Here is a 14,169-nt window from a genome sequence, read left to right as displayed (position 1 = left end):
TCTCTAGAACTCCAGTGGAGCATGCTAACAAAGGAGCGGAGGGTAGTGGGAAAGAATTCCTTCTTCCTGGGATGCCAAATGGGAAAGGTTGAGTTACTTCTAATTAGACAGAGGTCACTATCAGCAGTGAGACTGCAGATGCTGCTCAGTTCCCAGTATTGCTTTTCCAAATGGCACAAAAAATGTCTCTGTGTAGACATGAGGCTTTTTCAAAGGTCTTTGTTATCATGGATTCCCTCTCTCCTGTCTGAGGTGTTTGTTTAAAGACACCCCCCCCACCAGTTTACTTCCCATATTCCTTTTTTGTGACTCCCTGACAACTGTCACTCCTCTCTAACGAATCAGTCCAAAGAGAGTGGGATAGGTGCTTTTTCACATATCCCACAAAATGATTAAAGCCAAAGCAGGGGAACATTCTCTCCATATGTGCATGTGACTAGATATTTCTGAGGTGCAGTAGCAGACTTGCACATTGCCAAACGCTGTTGCTATCACCCCAATAAAATGTGGCTTTTTTTTTTCTGTGGATTTACAGGTTCACATGGTATTTCTGATGCGCTAGTGTAGTAACAGAACATATTTCTCCATTAAGCACTTTAAATCATCCCAAGAGGCTGATGCCAAATAGAAATAGGAAAATTCCATGCTGAGGTTGGTGATCCTGGCTCTTCATTGCTCCTGTCCAGAGCGGTGGGTCGCTTACCTTTCCTATTTGCTGCAATACCTGGCACGCCAGGGTGATGCAATTGGAGCTGCTGCACATTCACCGGTGTCTGACACTTTTCTTTCCCATCATCTGTGCATTTGATGAAAAACTCCTTTAAGGCTCTCCTTTGCCGTTTCTGCATTTGCAATTGCTGTCAAGCCTTGCATCCTTCTTCCAGAAGCAGTGTTGCAATGTAGGCCTTCCTCCACAAAGCTCCTTGAAGAGATTTTTAGATGGTGTCTATTTTAGGAACATAATGTGTAGACAGGAATGGATGGCCACAGAGGTTTATGGGAAAACAATTTCATGGAGAGAGTGAGGTAACAGTATAACCACCTGCCCAGAGCACCAGTGGCTGGTTATATCACATGAATCCAGCAAGGGAGTTAGTTTTCATGAAACTTACTGCAGCTCTTTTGTACAGCTTTTTTTTTTTTTTCTTCCCTCTTTACACTGTTGGTCTGTGTGTGTGTGTTTTGTTTTGTTTTTCCAAATATCTCATTAGGCGGCCGGTACATCTGGAATGCTGAAGTGGTAAAAAAAAAAAAGTTGGATTTTGTTGCCAATACTAATAGTCTGTTTCCATGGCCCCCTCTTGCTGGGAAACTTGGTATCTGGAGACTCACTTATTAGGGCAATTTCTCTTTAAGGCCTGGTGGAGAGGTTTTCTCCATCTATGGGAGGGGAGGGGACAGCACAACTGGAGGCCTAATTAATTATACAGCATCCAAGAAGGCACTGGGGATCTCAGCTAGGCTTTGGCTTTACCAATCAGTGATACTGGGGGCCAAGGGACTGACTAGAAACCCAGAAGTAAGCTATTGCCACCCACACAGGAAATGAAAACTCTGGAACCTCACAGAGGAGTCCGGTAAGACACATTCTGGTTCCTTGTGTAGAGGGCACTGTCAGGAAATCCAGAGATTCAGAGAGGAAAAATGGAAGAGCATCTTCGCTGGGCGCTGCAGTCAGGGAAAGGAAAAATCGGGGTTCGTATAGAGTTACCTCTGGGATGTTACAGACTAAGCAATCCTGGTGGATTTTATGAGCTCACACAGGGAAGCACCCCTGTGAAATTTAACCTGGGCTACCTTACAAGGAGTTATTTTCCTCCCAGATACTTGGAGAAGCTAAACCCATCACTCTCTCCCTGTAAAGACAGAGCCCAAGGCCAGATATCCCAGCTACCTTGGAAGGGGGAGGGGAGGAAGAAGAGATTATAGGGAGGGGAGAGAGAGTGTGAGAATCAGCTACTGAAGCTCTTGCAGTCTTCAACCTCAGGGTTCATGGGGCTCTGCTCTGAGAAGTAAGACTTTCTTTTGAAATGCTGATTAGTCAATTAAACCTGTTTCACAGATCAATTTAGATTATACTGCTTTAGGAGAAGGTGAGGGGAGGGTTTTATTCTCAGAGCAACAGTGGTCAGAAAAAAAATGAGGCCAGACTTCCCCTAACTGTCCTGAACTGTGCTTTTCCAACTTTTTCTTTTGCCCAGGTTCTTGTGTATTGATTATTTTATTTAACAAAAATGTATAGCATTTACTGTGCCAGCCACTATTCTAAGCAGCACCTCACAGATATTTTCTCATTTAAGTCTATAGGGTAGGTACTATTATTAATTGCGCATTTACGGATGAGGATACCAAGGAAGCACAAGATTAACTTGCCCTTAGTTAGACAGTTTGTAAGGGGGTGGAGACCAAACTTCGACCCAGGCTGTCTGGCTGCAGAGTCTGTGCTCTTGACTCTTATTACCTTTGTGATGGTAGAGCTATGCCTCAACCCACATAGTAAAGTCTCAGGTTGGGAGTTCCCCGTCGTGGCTCAGTAGTTAGCGAATCTGACTAGGAACCGTGGGGTTGCAGGTTTGATCCCTGGCCTTGCTCAGTGGGTTAAGGATCTGGCGTTGCTGTGAGCTGTGCTGTAGGTTACAGACCTGGCTCGATCCCACGTTGTTGTGGCTCTGGCGTAGGCTGGTGGCTACAGCTCTGATTAGACCCCTAGCCTGGGAACCTCCATATGCCCCAGGAGTGGCCAAAGAAATGGCAAAAAGACAAAAAAAAAAAAAAAAAAAAAAAAAAAAAAAGACTCAGGTTGGTGCAGTCTTTACCTGTCCACCATAATTCATCTGCTTTCTTACATGTCAAAATTTCAAAATACCTTGGTTTAGAATGATTGCCTAAATCTATGTCATTTATTCATTAAAAAAAATATATCCCTGTCTATACTATTGGAGAGTCCCTACTCTAGGTGCTGGAATGTGATAAATAAATAAAATTCCTGCCCACACAGTGCTTTCAGTCTAAAGACAGAGTTAGATAATAGGCAATCAGTGCATAATGAAATAATAGCCAATACACATTCTTCGAAGAAAAATAAGACAGAATAAGGCAATAATGAAGATGAGGGGGGCAGGCAGAGAGAAAACAGTGCTCAGGAGGTGCAGAAAGCAATTTTTAATCTCAGTTTTTAATCTCAAGGAAGAGAAGAGCCTTCTGGGAAGAGGGAAGGGAGAAAACACAAGTCCCAAAGGGCACCTGTCTCTTGAGCAATCAGGAGAGCAGAAGAAATGGAAGGAAACAAAGTCACACAGGTGACCAGCCAGATGTGCAGAGTCTCCTCCAGTATACTAATTGGCTCTAATTGTCCCTGGCCTTTATGAAAAACAAATCAAGGAACAACATCAAGTCAATTTAAATCCCATTTTTAATGGTAACAAGTTACGAGGTTAAAAAGAATAAATAAACCAAGTCATTTTCTCACACTACACAGTTTTAATGACTTGAAAAGTTCTGTAAAAAAATTCTAGAGTTTCTAGTTTGCAGTGAAATTGGCTCAAAAATGTTTCAGAGGCACTCTTTGATGGGGGGAAAAACCTCTTTGAATTGGATTGTTGGTTAGATTGCTATAAACTATCAGTTAAAATAAAAAGCAGTCCCTGTCACCCAGTCAGACTTGCTTGTAATGACTTTCCCCTTGAAATGATGAAATTGAGGAGAGATAGACTGGGAGCTGTTAGTCAGGATGAAAACAAGTCTGTCCATCCCTTACAGTGGTCAGGACATAGTAGGCATTCAGAGAGTTTGAACAAATGAGTTTTTGAAGTAAATTAGTATCAATGTGATTGTTAAATAATATGGTAAAACAGAAGCTCGCTCTCTCTCTCTTTTTTTTTTTTTTTTTTTTTTTGGTCTTTTTGCCATTTTCTTGGGCCGCTCCCACGGCATATGGAGGTTCCCAAGCTAGGGGTCGAATTAGAGCTGTAGCCCTCAGCCTACGCCGGAGCCACAGCAACAAGGGATCTGAGCCATGTCTGTAACCTACACCACAGCTCACTGCAACGCTGAATCCTTAACCCACTGAGCAAGGCCAGGGATCAAACCCGAAACCTGATGGTTCCTAGTTGGATTTGTTAACCACTGAATTCCCAGAAGCTCTCTTTTTTATCTATATTAAACTCTGTTGTTATATTTCTGTTTCAAAATTTATATTCTAATGGTTTATCTTTTTCTATTTCCTGGATATTTGCTCCCACTCAGTCACCTGCTAGCATTGTAGTTCCTTTCTAGCAAATGTAAGTTTCTCTTCTAACTTAAAATAAACCTTCCTTCTTAGTTTATCCCTGAAAACCGTAAAAATCCCTTGCCTCTCATATGCCCTCTTCTTCCTCTGATACTCCATCTATAACCTTGGCTTTAATTTTGATAAAGTTTCTATTATTTTTGGCTTTAATTTTTTTGTTTTGTCACTTGTGTTTTTGATGTTTTATATGTAAGAAACCAATGCCTGATACAAGGTTACGAAATTTTTGCTATGAATTTTATAGGTTTCTCTCTTACATTTAGGGCTGTTATCCATTTCAAGTCGTATTTTATATATAATATGAGGCAGGGTCCAACTTCAATCTTTTGAATATTGACATCCAATTGTCCTAGCACCATTTGTTGAAAAAGACTTTTTTCTGCATTGAATTGACTTGTTAATTGTGTTGGCCATGTCGTATTTAAGTGTGTCTATGTTTTTAACATATTACTATTAACAATAATTTCATATTCTGGGTATTACTGGTGACATTTTTCTTGAGGAAAAGGGCAGTAAGATTCTCCCAAAGAATTAGAAATTTGGCCCCATGCCCTTAACTGTTAAACACTTTTTTTTTTTTAGGGCCCCATATGGAGGTTCCCAGGCTAGGGGTTGAATCTGAGCTACAGTGGCTGGCCTACACCACAGCCACAGCAACGCAGGATCTGAGCTGCATCTGCGACCTACACCACAGCTCACAGCAATACCAGATCCTCAACCCACTGAACGAAGCCAGGGATGGAACCTGAAATTTCAAGGTACCTGGTCGGATTTGTTTCCGCTGTGCCACAACGGGAACTCCCTAAATACTTTTTTGACCTAACTTTTTGTCAACGTTTTTTATTATAATTGAACACTCATTAGTGTGTTTACTGGAAATCTAAGGCAGTGGGTACAGTTCAGTAATGAGCTAACGTTCTTGAAGAAAGATTACTAGTTATTTCCAAGAAACATCTCGGCTGTTACTGCACATGCTCTCCTAAACTTATACAAATATTATCTGTATAATATACATTGCTAATCTGCTTTTGCTTCCTAAACACCATTGAGGGGAAGACATTGAACTTGAAAGGTGTGCCTTTCAAATAGGGTTGGTTGTTGTCTGAGTGTACTGAGGCTCCCATAACAAAATATCACAGATCTAATATCTTAAACAACAGAAATTTATGTTTCATGGTTCTAGAGGCTAAATGTTCAAGATCAAGGTCTCTGCAGTTTTGTTCTTTTCTGAAGCCTCTCTCCTTGACTTGTGGATGGGAGCCTTCTCGCAGTATCCTTGTATTATTTTGTGTGTGTGTGTATGTGTGTGTGCATCCCTTGTGTCTCTTTGTGTCCAAATTTCTTCTTATAAGGACACCAGTCAGATTGTAAAAGAGGCTACTCTAATGGCCTCATCTTAATTTATTCCCTTCTTTAAAGGTCCTGTATCCAAATACAGTTACATTCTAGAGGTTCTAGAGGTTAGCATTTCAACATATGAATTTTGAAGGGGTCACATATCTGTCTAAAGCAGTTGCCTTTGGCTCCACTTATGACTGGTAAAATAATGAGCAAAGATGACTGAAACTGATAAGTCATTTTTTATTGGCAATGAAGTTGTTTTTGTGTTGTATAAATGATAGTCTTTTATTATTCATGACTTTTTCGCACTGGATAATAAGGAGTTTTTGGTGTATTTGTTAATAATCAAATAAAGGCAATTAATTAGGTTTCATTTAAAGAGGCATGATGAATAACAAAGTCCACAGCAGCAAAATGGCAGTGACATTGATTCCACTTGTATACCTATAATGTCATGTTCATTTTCATAATCTATAAGTTTACTAAGCTAAGGCTCTTTTTGTTTCAGTGAGAAGAGTGACAAAAGGGGATATAAAATATAAGGTATTCATAAGAAACTTGTAAATGAAATAATTAAAATTCAAAGTATCTCAACAGAGGCTGAGCTAAATTTAAGTTTACAGGAAATGTTGGAAAGTTATTAAAGCTAAAATCTAGACCCTAGAAATGACAAAAGTAAGGGAAACTATGACAGTCAAGTAACCCAGATTTGGGGCATTTTGGTGGTTTCTGCTGTGTACTATTATCTTCTGGGATAAATCAGTTCAACTGTTTTCAGGATTTTTTTTTTTTTTGAAATCCAGGTTTTAGATTAAAATTACAGCAAGCAAGCATCTGTTTGGCATGTTTAGTTTAGGGTGACCTGGGCCCCTTGACTGACAGTCCCACCAAACTATTCCCCATTTAGGAAGAGTAATTCCACTGAACAAAATTGAAAGCAGTCTACATACACAATGTTAGAAGAATGGTTAAATAAATCATAATCCATGCCAATAATGAGATGTTAAAAAGCCTCTCAATGTAATATTTCAAAGAATATTTACTTCTACGCAAAATTGGTCAGGATGTACTGGTACATTAAAAAGTGACATATTTATGTAGTTATCTAACATAATCTCAGTGAAAAACTGAAAAAAAAATGTATTTACCTAGGAAAAAAAGCCTAGAAATAATGTGGTGATTATCTCCAGTTTATGAGATTGCAATTTTAATTTTCTTTTTTATAAACTTTCTTTTTAAAATGTTGCATCTTATTCTTCTAACAACAGAAGTAATATACGCTAATTACATAAAGCAAAAAAGAAACTAAAGAATAAACCTGATAAAATGACCTCTATAATTCTCTATATGCAAACTTATTAATATTAATAATTTATTTTACATACCAAAGTATTTTGTACAAATTATCCAAAATAAGCATAAATTGCTTTAAAAATCAGCGTAAAAGTTAGTATATATCATTTTTCAAATGTAATTGAGTAATTATTTTGTATAAAGATATTTGTCTCTTTAATCAAAATAATAAACTCAAAGTTACTGAAGAAAGAGTTGAGTATTTGAATTTTTCTTTTTTTTCTTTTTTGGTCTTTTTACCTTTTCTAGGGCCAATTCGAGCTGTAGCCGCTGGCCTACGCCAGAGCCACAGCAACACAGGATCCGAGCCATGTCTGTGACCTACACCACAGCTCACCGCAATGCCGGATCCTTAACCCACTGATCGAGGCCAGGGATTGAACCCACAACCTCATGGTTCCTAGTCGGATTCGTTAACCACTGTGCCATGATGGGCACTCTGAGTATTTGAATATTTTATCAGCCTCAGATGCCTCTAGAATAATATCGTGGTATTTTGGAAAATTTGTAACAAATAGACGACCTTTGGGAAAGATCTAACATTAAGATTGTTCTGAAATGTCAAAAGTGTGTTGTCCTGAAAATCATGTAATTTGGTAACTTCTCCCTTTAGAATTCAGCAAAACTTGGGGAAAGTCATCTTATATTCATGGAGCATCTACTATTTTCAGTGGATTTTTTAGTAGGAACTAACCACAGATTAATAACTAAAAAACAACTCCCTCCCTCAGAAATCCACTGTAAATACTGACAACTATGTACATAATTTTTAAAACTATTTAGAATTAAACTTCTACAAGTTGGGAAAATCAAGGTAAAAGCTTATCATCATTACCAAATGGAAAGATGGCAAAGGTACATTAACAGTTTATTCTATTGAGCTTATACAAAGATGGAGAGGAAAACAAGGTAATTATCAGTATTTGTTGCATTTGGAGATGTGAAATGATTTGTGTTGGAGGTTGTAGTGGGGGAATGTGTGCGAAGAGGAATAGATGGTTAATGACAAGTCTTAGGTAACAGTATCTAGATTATTTTAAAGCAAATATTCCTAATTTAAAAATTAAACAGAAATACTGAGTAAAGAAAAGAAACCAGAGTTCCGTGTTTCTAAGTATCTATTCAAAGAAGAGGGGAAAATGAAGAGAATCCTATCACCTACACTATTTCAATCTGAGAAATTCAGTGGATTTGAAAATCCTCGAAAGAGCTACTTTGAGACTTGACAAATGCTTCCAGGCAGCAGTTTTGATATTACCCTGGAATGTGATATGCCATTTACAAAGGCCAGATATTTTGGGCTATGTATGTCGGTGTGTTGGTACAAAACTGAAGCGGCAACAGGCTGGTTTCAGGTCTAGAAAGAATACTATAGTTTTTGTGCTGCCTAGGCCTTGGCATTTCAGTTTTGGGGTGATTTGAGGAGTCTGAAAGATTGCACACCAATATTAAAGGCATTTAGAGAATTATAGGTCAACCTGTATGAATGAAGACGAGTCATATTTTGGTGTTTGCTTGAGTCACATTTTTAAAAAATTAACCAAATATTATCTTTTGATAGTTATAAAAGTTACTAATAGTTATTACAGAAAATGTAGAATATTTTGAAAGTATAAAGAAGAAAATAATATTCCCAATCTTTGCATCTTTTATGTGACCTTTTTCCCACAAGAATAATAAGGTATTGCTTTTGATATTTTAATATTTTTCTCCATATCATTTCAATTTTTGTGGTTTGCCTAATGGCAGTCCTATGGTGTTTTTAATTTTTTTATCTGTCAGATATTATATCTTAAACCTTTTTCACAGTGTCAGAAATAATTCAAAAAGATAATTTTAATGGCTCCATAATATTCCATCATATTTATTTAACTTTCTCAATAGTCATGAAAATTTAATTTCTTTCTAGTTGGATAATTTCTTTTGAGGTAAACTAACGCATTAAAAATACCAAACACCCTACATTTCTATTAATAGTCATAAGATCTCTGTTATATAATTCAGAGCCCAAAATATATGCTTGTCTTGGCAAGGAAACAGAACTCCCACGACATCCATGCAGTGCACACAAGAATAAGGTATAGTCAACTAACACTTACCTGTGGGGCAGACAGTTCCAGGTAAGTGGTTTCCTGCAGTGGTCTCTTTACCCTTCACCTTCGGTTCTCCCTGGCTCCCACTTAGAGATCAAAGCTAGGGCTTGGCTCACTACTTTTATTCCCACCTCCTCTTGCCATTTGTTCAAAATATATCCTTTCGCACTAGTCCATTAATCTTCCCAAACTTTTCCTACTTTTAGAAATAGAGACACAATATTTTAAATATTATCATTGAACAACTATCTGAAAACCATAGCATTGTCTGATTTCTGATTTTTTTTTACTATTTTCAGTAGCAAATAGCACTCTTAGACATCTATATAAAGTTTTTAAAAGATGTAGAACATCTATTACAATCTGTCTTTAAGGAGCATATTGAATAATACGGGATTTAAACGGGAGGTCAAGAAGTGGTGATGTTTTATTTGATCTCATTTATTCTTCAAATATATGTAGTTATAGGTTTGATATTATTTAAGAAAGGATCATTAATATCCTTCATGGTATGAAAGAATCACATTTTATCCCCAAGCCAGGATAGCATTACAGTGTTAAAAACAATTCTACTTTGTCATTTTGTCTTAAAGTCTAGTAATTTGTATCCTCTAGTAATAAACCTCAGTGTATGCATCTAGTTCTCAGAGCATAATCTGAACACCAGAGCTTTGAAAGTAGTTATCATTTTCAAGGTCACTCAAAATGACCTGAGAGGAATTTCTTTCTTCTCCTTAATTTGGTAGTCACCTTCTTTCTTCCTAGCATAATTCTAATGTGCTTGTGCTACCCTCCCCAGGACCTTCAGGGGTCAGGAGAACTGCTCTCTCCCATTTCTCCACCCAGTTCTGGGGGTGGGATGATTGGCTTAGGGGTGATTCCATTGCAGTAGCCAGTGATTGGTTTAGCAATGACTCATCACCTCATACTAAGTATTGAACAATAAGGGACATCTACCAATGGACTTCTAAGAAAACTCACTCCTCACCTAAGAAAAAGCCACAAGAAAAGATGGTCTTTCTTCTTCCTCTAGGTGTTGCTTCTCTAGATGTGACACCCTTATTAGCTGCTGCAGACCACCTTGCTCAACCATTACTTAGGGTGGTGGAGTAGACTTGAACAGATTTGGGGTCCTTGGTAAAATTATTGAATGAACAACCTCAAAGGCGACCCTTCCTCTGGACTTCCTTTGTTTAAGCCATCTTGAAGCCAAAAACTCCCTAACCCAAAAAACAATTGACTGGTTGTCATATAAAAATGTGATGTTGTATTGTACTGTCTGAAATTATTTAAAATTATAGTAAATATACTCTATATTGTATTTATGATGAGCATGTATACTAATTGCTCAATCTGATACACAGATGACAGGAAACACTGACCAATAAAACTGTCTTAGCATTGTAAAGACTGAATGTTTTATCATTCATAATCATTGGGCCTTGGAATAGAACAGGAAGTCAATCAGAGCAATAAATAATTTTCTCAACACTTTATTCTCTCATTTCTTTTTTTTTTTTTTCCTGTACCTTTTTTTGCTTTTTAGGGCTGCACCTGCAGTATATGGAGGTTCCCAGGCTAGGGGTCAGATTGGTGCTGCAGCTACCAGCCTATGCCACAGCCACAGCAACTCCAGAGCCAGATCTGAGTTGCATCTGCCACCTACCCACAGCTCACGGCAATGCTGGATCCTTAACCCACTGAGCGAGGCCGGGGATTGAACCTGCATCCTGATGGATCCTAGTTGGATTTGTTTCTGCTGCGCCACAACAAGAACTCCTATTCTCTCATTTCTTATTTACTCACTTTACAAATATGTATTGAGAAGCTGCTATCTATGACACTAGGTTACAAGGTACCATCTTTTTAAGTACTTGGATTCTAAATAAGAAATATAAGCTGGATCTATATGAAAATATCTTAAAAACAGAATTCATTGCTTCTTTGAGACTCTGAATGTATTGCATACTATCTCTAAACCTCAATATTACTAATCTTAAGAAAATCAATATTCTTTTTTATATGTGCTAGTCTTTTACATCAGTACTGTGCCTTGACTGGTCATAATTGGATTTGAAATTTCAACTTAAATTTGGAACAAAGAGTTTTCTCTACTGTAATGCCCAGCATAACACCAAAGGTGGTTAATAGACGATCCATGAGGAACAATCATTTTTGACTTTAGACAAAAATAAAATTATGTAAATAAATATAGTTATCTCTCAAATGTTGTTTCTATAAAATTCTTCTTGAACTCCTTTAGAGGAATAAGAGAGAAATGATTAAGACATTCTGATTCATAAACAAAAAAGAGAGGGAGTTAAATAATAATCACTGCTTACATGATTATCATTGTGATATGAGCTTCTTTTATAATTCAGTGTTTTTAGTGTATTTACAGAGTTGTGAAACCATCACTACAACTTTAGAAAATTTCCATTGAACTGAAAGGAAACCTAATGCCCACTCCCCACTTCCATTCTTAGTCCTAGGCAACCCCATTAACTTTCTGTCCCTATACATTTGCCTTTTCTAGACACTTCGTGTGAATGGAATAATGAAATACATCATCTTTTGTGTCTTGCTTATTTCACTTAATATAGTACCTTTGAAATTTATCCATGTTGCAGCACGTATCAGTACTTAAATTTTTTAATTGCCTAGTAACATTTCATTGTATGCATATATCACATTTTATTTATCCATTCACCAGTTAATGCACATTTGGGAGATTTCTACTTTTTAGCTATTATAAGGCTGCTATGAATATTTCCATAAAAGTTTTTGTATGCATGTATGTTTCCATTTTCCTTGGTTAGAAACCTTAGGGTGAAATTATTAGGTCATATGCTATATCTAAGTTTATATTGTGAGAAACTGCTAGAGAGTGTACTATTTTACATTTCCCCCAGCAATGTATCAGTGTTCCAGTGTTTGTATATCCTCAGCAACACTTGTTATTATCTGTCTTTTTGATTATCACTGTCCTAATGGGTGTGATGTGGTTTCTCACTGTGGTTTTGATTTGCATTTCCCCCATGGCTAATGATGCTGAGCATCTTTTGATGTGCTTATTGGTTCATGCATCTTCTTTGAACAGATGTCTATACAAATCTTCTGCCGATTTTTATATTGGGTTTTTGTTTTTATGCTACTGACATGAAGAGGTTTTTAAAAATATATTCTGTATATAATTCCTTATCTGTTACATAATTCACAAATAATTTCTCCCATTCTTTGGTTTGTCTTTACTTTTTTGATGTCTTTTGAAATCAGGTATTTTTTATGTAATCAATTTTTTTTTGATCACTTATGCTTTTGGTGTTATATATAGGAAATCATTACTTTACCTAAGTTCATGAAGAAACACTTGTATTTCTCAAGCAAATTTATAGTTTTAGCTCTAACATTTACATCTATGATTCATTTTGAATTAATTTTTATATGGCGCTATGCATGGTTCCAAATTTTTCTTTTTGCATGTGGGTATCTAGTTTTTCTAACATCAATAATTGAAAAAAATTGTTATTTCCCAGTTGAATTGTCTTGATATCTTTTTCAAAAAACAATTGAACAATGTCCTGTTAGTTGCTAATCAAAAGCTAAATTGATGAAAATTTTTATTAAAATATGTATTCTCAATTGGCACAGCACTTAAGTCAACTATAATTTTAAAACTTTTTAAAAGATTATATTCTCTTGTTACTTATTTAAGAATGAATCAGAATAAAAATCATTGCTACTTACTTTATATATTTCAAATGTCTAAATATTAAGAAAACTTTTTGGTCACTATGTATGACTTTCTAATAAATCATGTCAATTTCACTAGATACAGTGTTCTTTACTATAAAATATTCTGAATTATAGGTTTTGATTTTTGTTAAAGGTTTTGAATTTCTAACTAGTATGCTTGTATCACTCCTGGGAGATGGCGTTGTTATTCAAATTTATTGATTAATTAAGAAACTATTGTGTGCCTCTCACAAGTAAAGCACTTTTCATGGTATAGTGAAGAATGCAAAGATGGATGCTGTTCCCAAGGAGTTTACAGATTAAAACAGAAAATGAGACATAGTCACAAGTAAATATAATAGGAAGGAGAAGTTGACAAGTAATGAGGTTATTGCTGATAAATGCTTATGGGAGTTTAAAGATGACTTGCTATTTATTTTGGAGATGTGCCAAAGGATAAAAGAATTAACAGTCTGTGTAACGGCAAATTTGGCTCTACATTGGCCTATAAAATTAGTTAAGGGGATCACAAAGACTAAGCAATAAGTATCTGACTGATGAATATAAATGAAATATATATAGCTATCAAAAAGTATGGCCTGTGATAAAAAATTATGAATAATAATAATCCTTGTGCATGACATGCCAGTTATCAATTTACTGTCCCTTAGCTCCAAGTTCACCCTTTGGAATCTTGCCAGTGATAGTGCATTGGGCTTCTTGAGCACCTGTCCTGTACAGTGAGCTTGATATTAAGCTTTGTCAGTAGAGGGCACTGAAGGGACGTTGTAGGATGAAGGGGCTGTTCTCCCTGCTGCCTTTTGATTTTACTTGCTCCTGATGCAAGACCCATTAGAGATGTGCCTGAATGGTGATGTCTAGCGATATTCTTCCCCATCCACAGCCCAGTAGGGGCCGTCTGCGGTGGCTTCACAGCCCACCCAGTGAACACCGTGCCATAGCCTCCCGGCATGGAGGCCTCTTGCTCCTAGACTCACACAGCAGTGCCCCCCACCTCCTGAAGGCCCATCCTCCACCCTTGGCTAACTGAGTTCTGTAGTGTTGCTCCTACTTTCCTGACAACTGTGGCACAGCTCTGGCCTGAAGACCCCGGCAAACTATGCTGCCATACAGAAAGAGGGTTTTCTTGACACCTTTTCCGATGAGGTCTGAACCACACCCTTAAGAAGGGGAACACTTCTGTGTTTATCTTCCTTTGGGTGCTCTACCTCAGCCCTCGAATACCCTTTTGACTTTTCTTACATCTTTATAATTACTATTCTATTATAACTTAATGGTTCTTACTGAATTTTTCCTGTTAAATTAATAGGTGGTTTCTCTATTGGATCTGCAAATGGT

The 14,169-nt window shown here is 37.1% G+C and overlaps 1 protein-coding gene across 6 annotated transcripts in view; it reads left to right on the top strand.

Annotated features, from left to right (window-relative positions):
* SCN1A (sodium voltage-gated channel alpha subunit 1) overlaps positions 1-14,169 on the top strand; it is a 166,850-nt gene that overhangs the window by 19,479 nt on the left and 133,202 nt on the right. Inside the window, exon 1 of one of the 6 annotated variants that reach the window (XM_021076171.1) lies at positions 766-1,577. The exons of the other annotated variants lie outside the window; for them this stretch is intronic. The gene's annotated coding sequence lies outside the window, so the exon portion shown is untranslated. Of the gene's footprint in view, positions 1-765; positions 1,578-14,169 lie in introns of those variants that run through there. 6 annotated transcript variants of the gene reach the window in all.

The sequence above is a fragment of the Sus scrofa genome, chromosome 15 (genome assembly GCF_000003025.6).
Source record: "Sus scrofa isolate TJ Tabasco breed Duroc chromosome 15, Sscrofa11.1, whole genome shotgun sequence".
Classification (NCBI taxonomy): domain Eukaryota; kingdom Metazoa; phylum Chordata; class Mammalia; order Artiodactyla; family Suidae; genus Sus; species Sus scrofa.
Note: the sequence above shows the minus strand (reverse complement) of the source record. Positions and strands in the feature narration are given on the sequence as shown.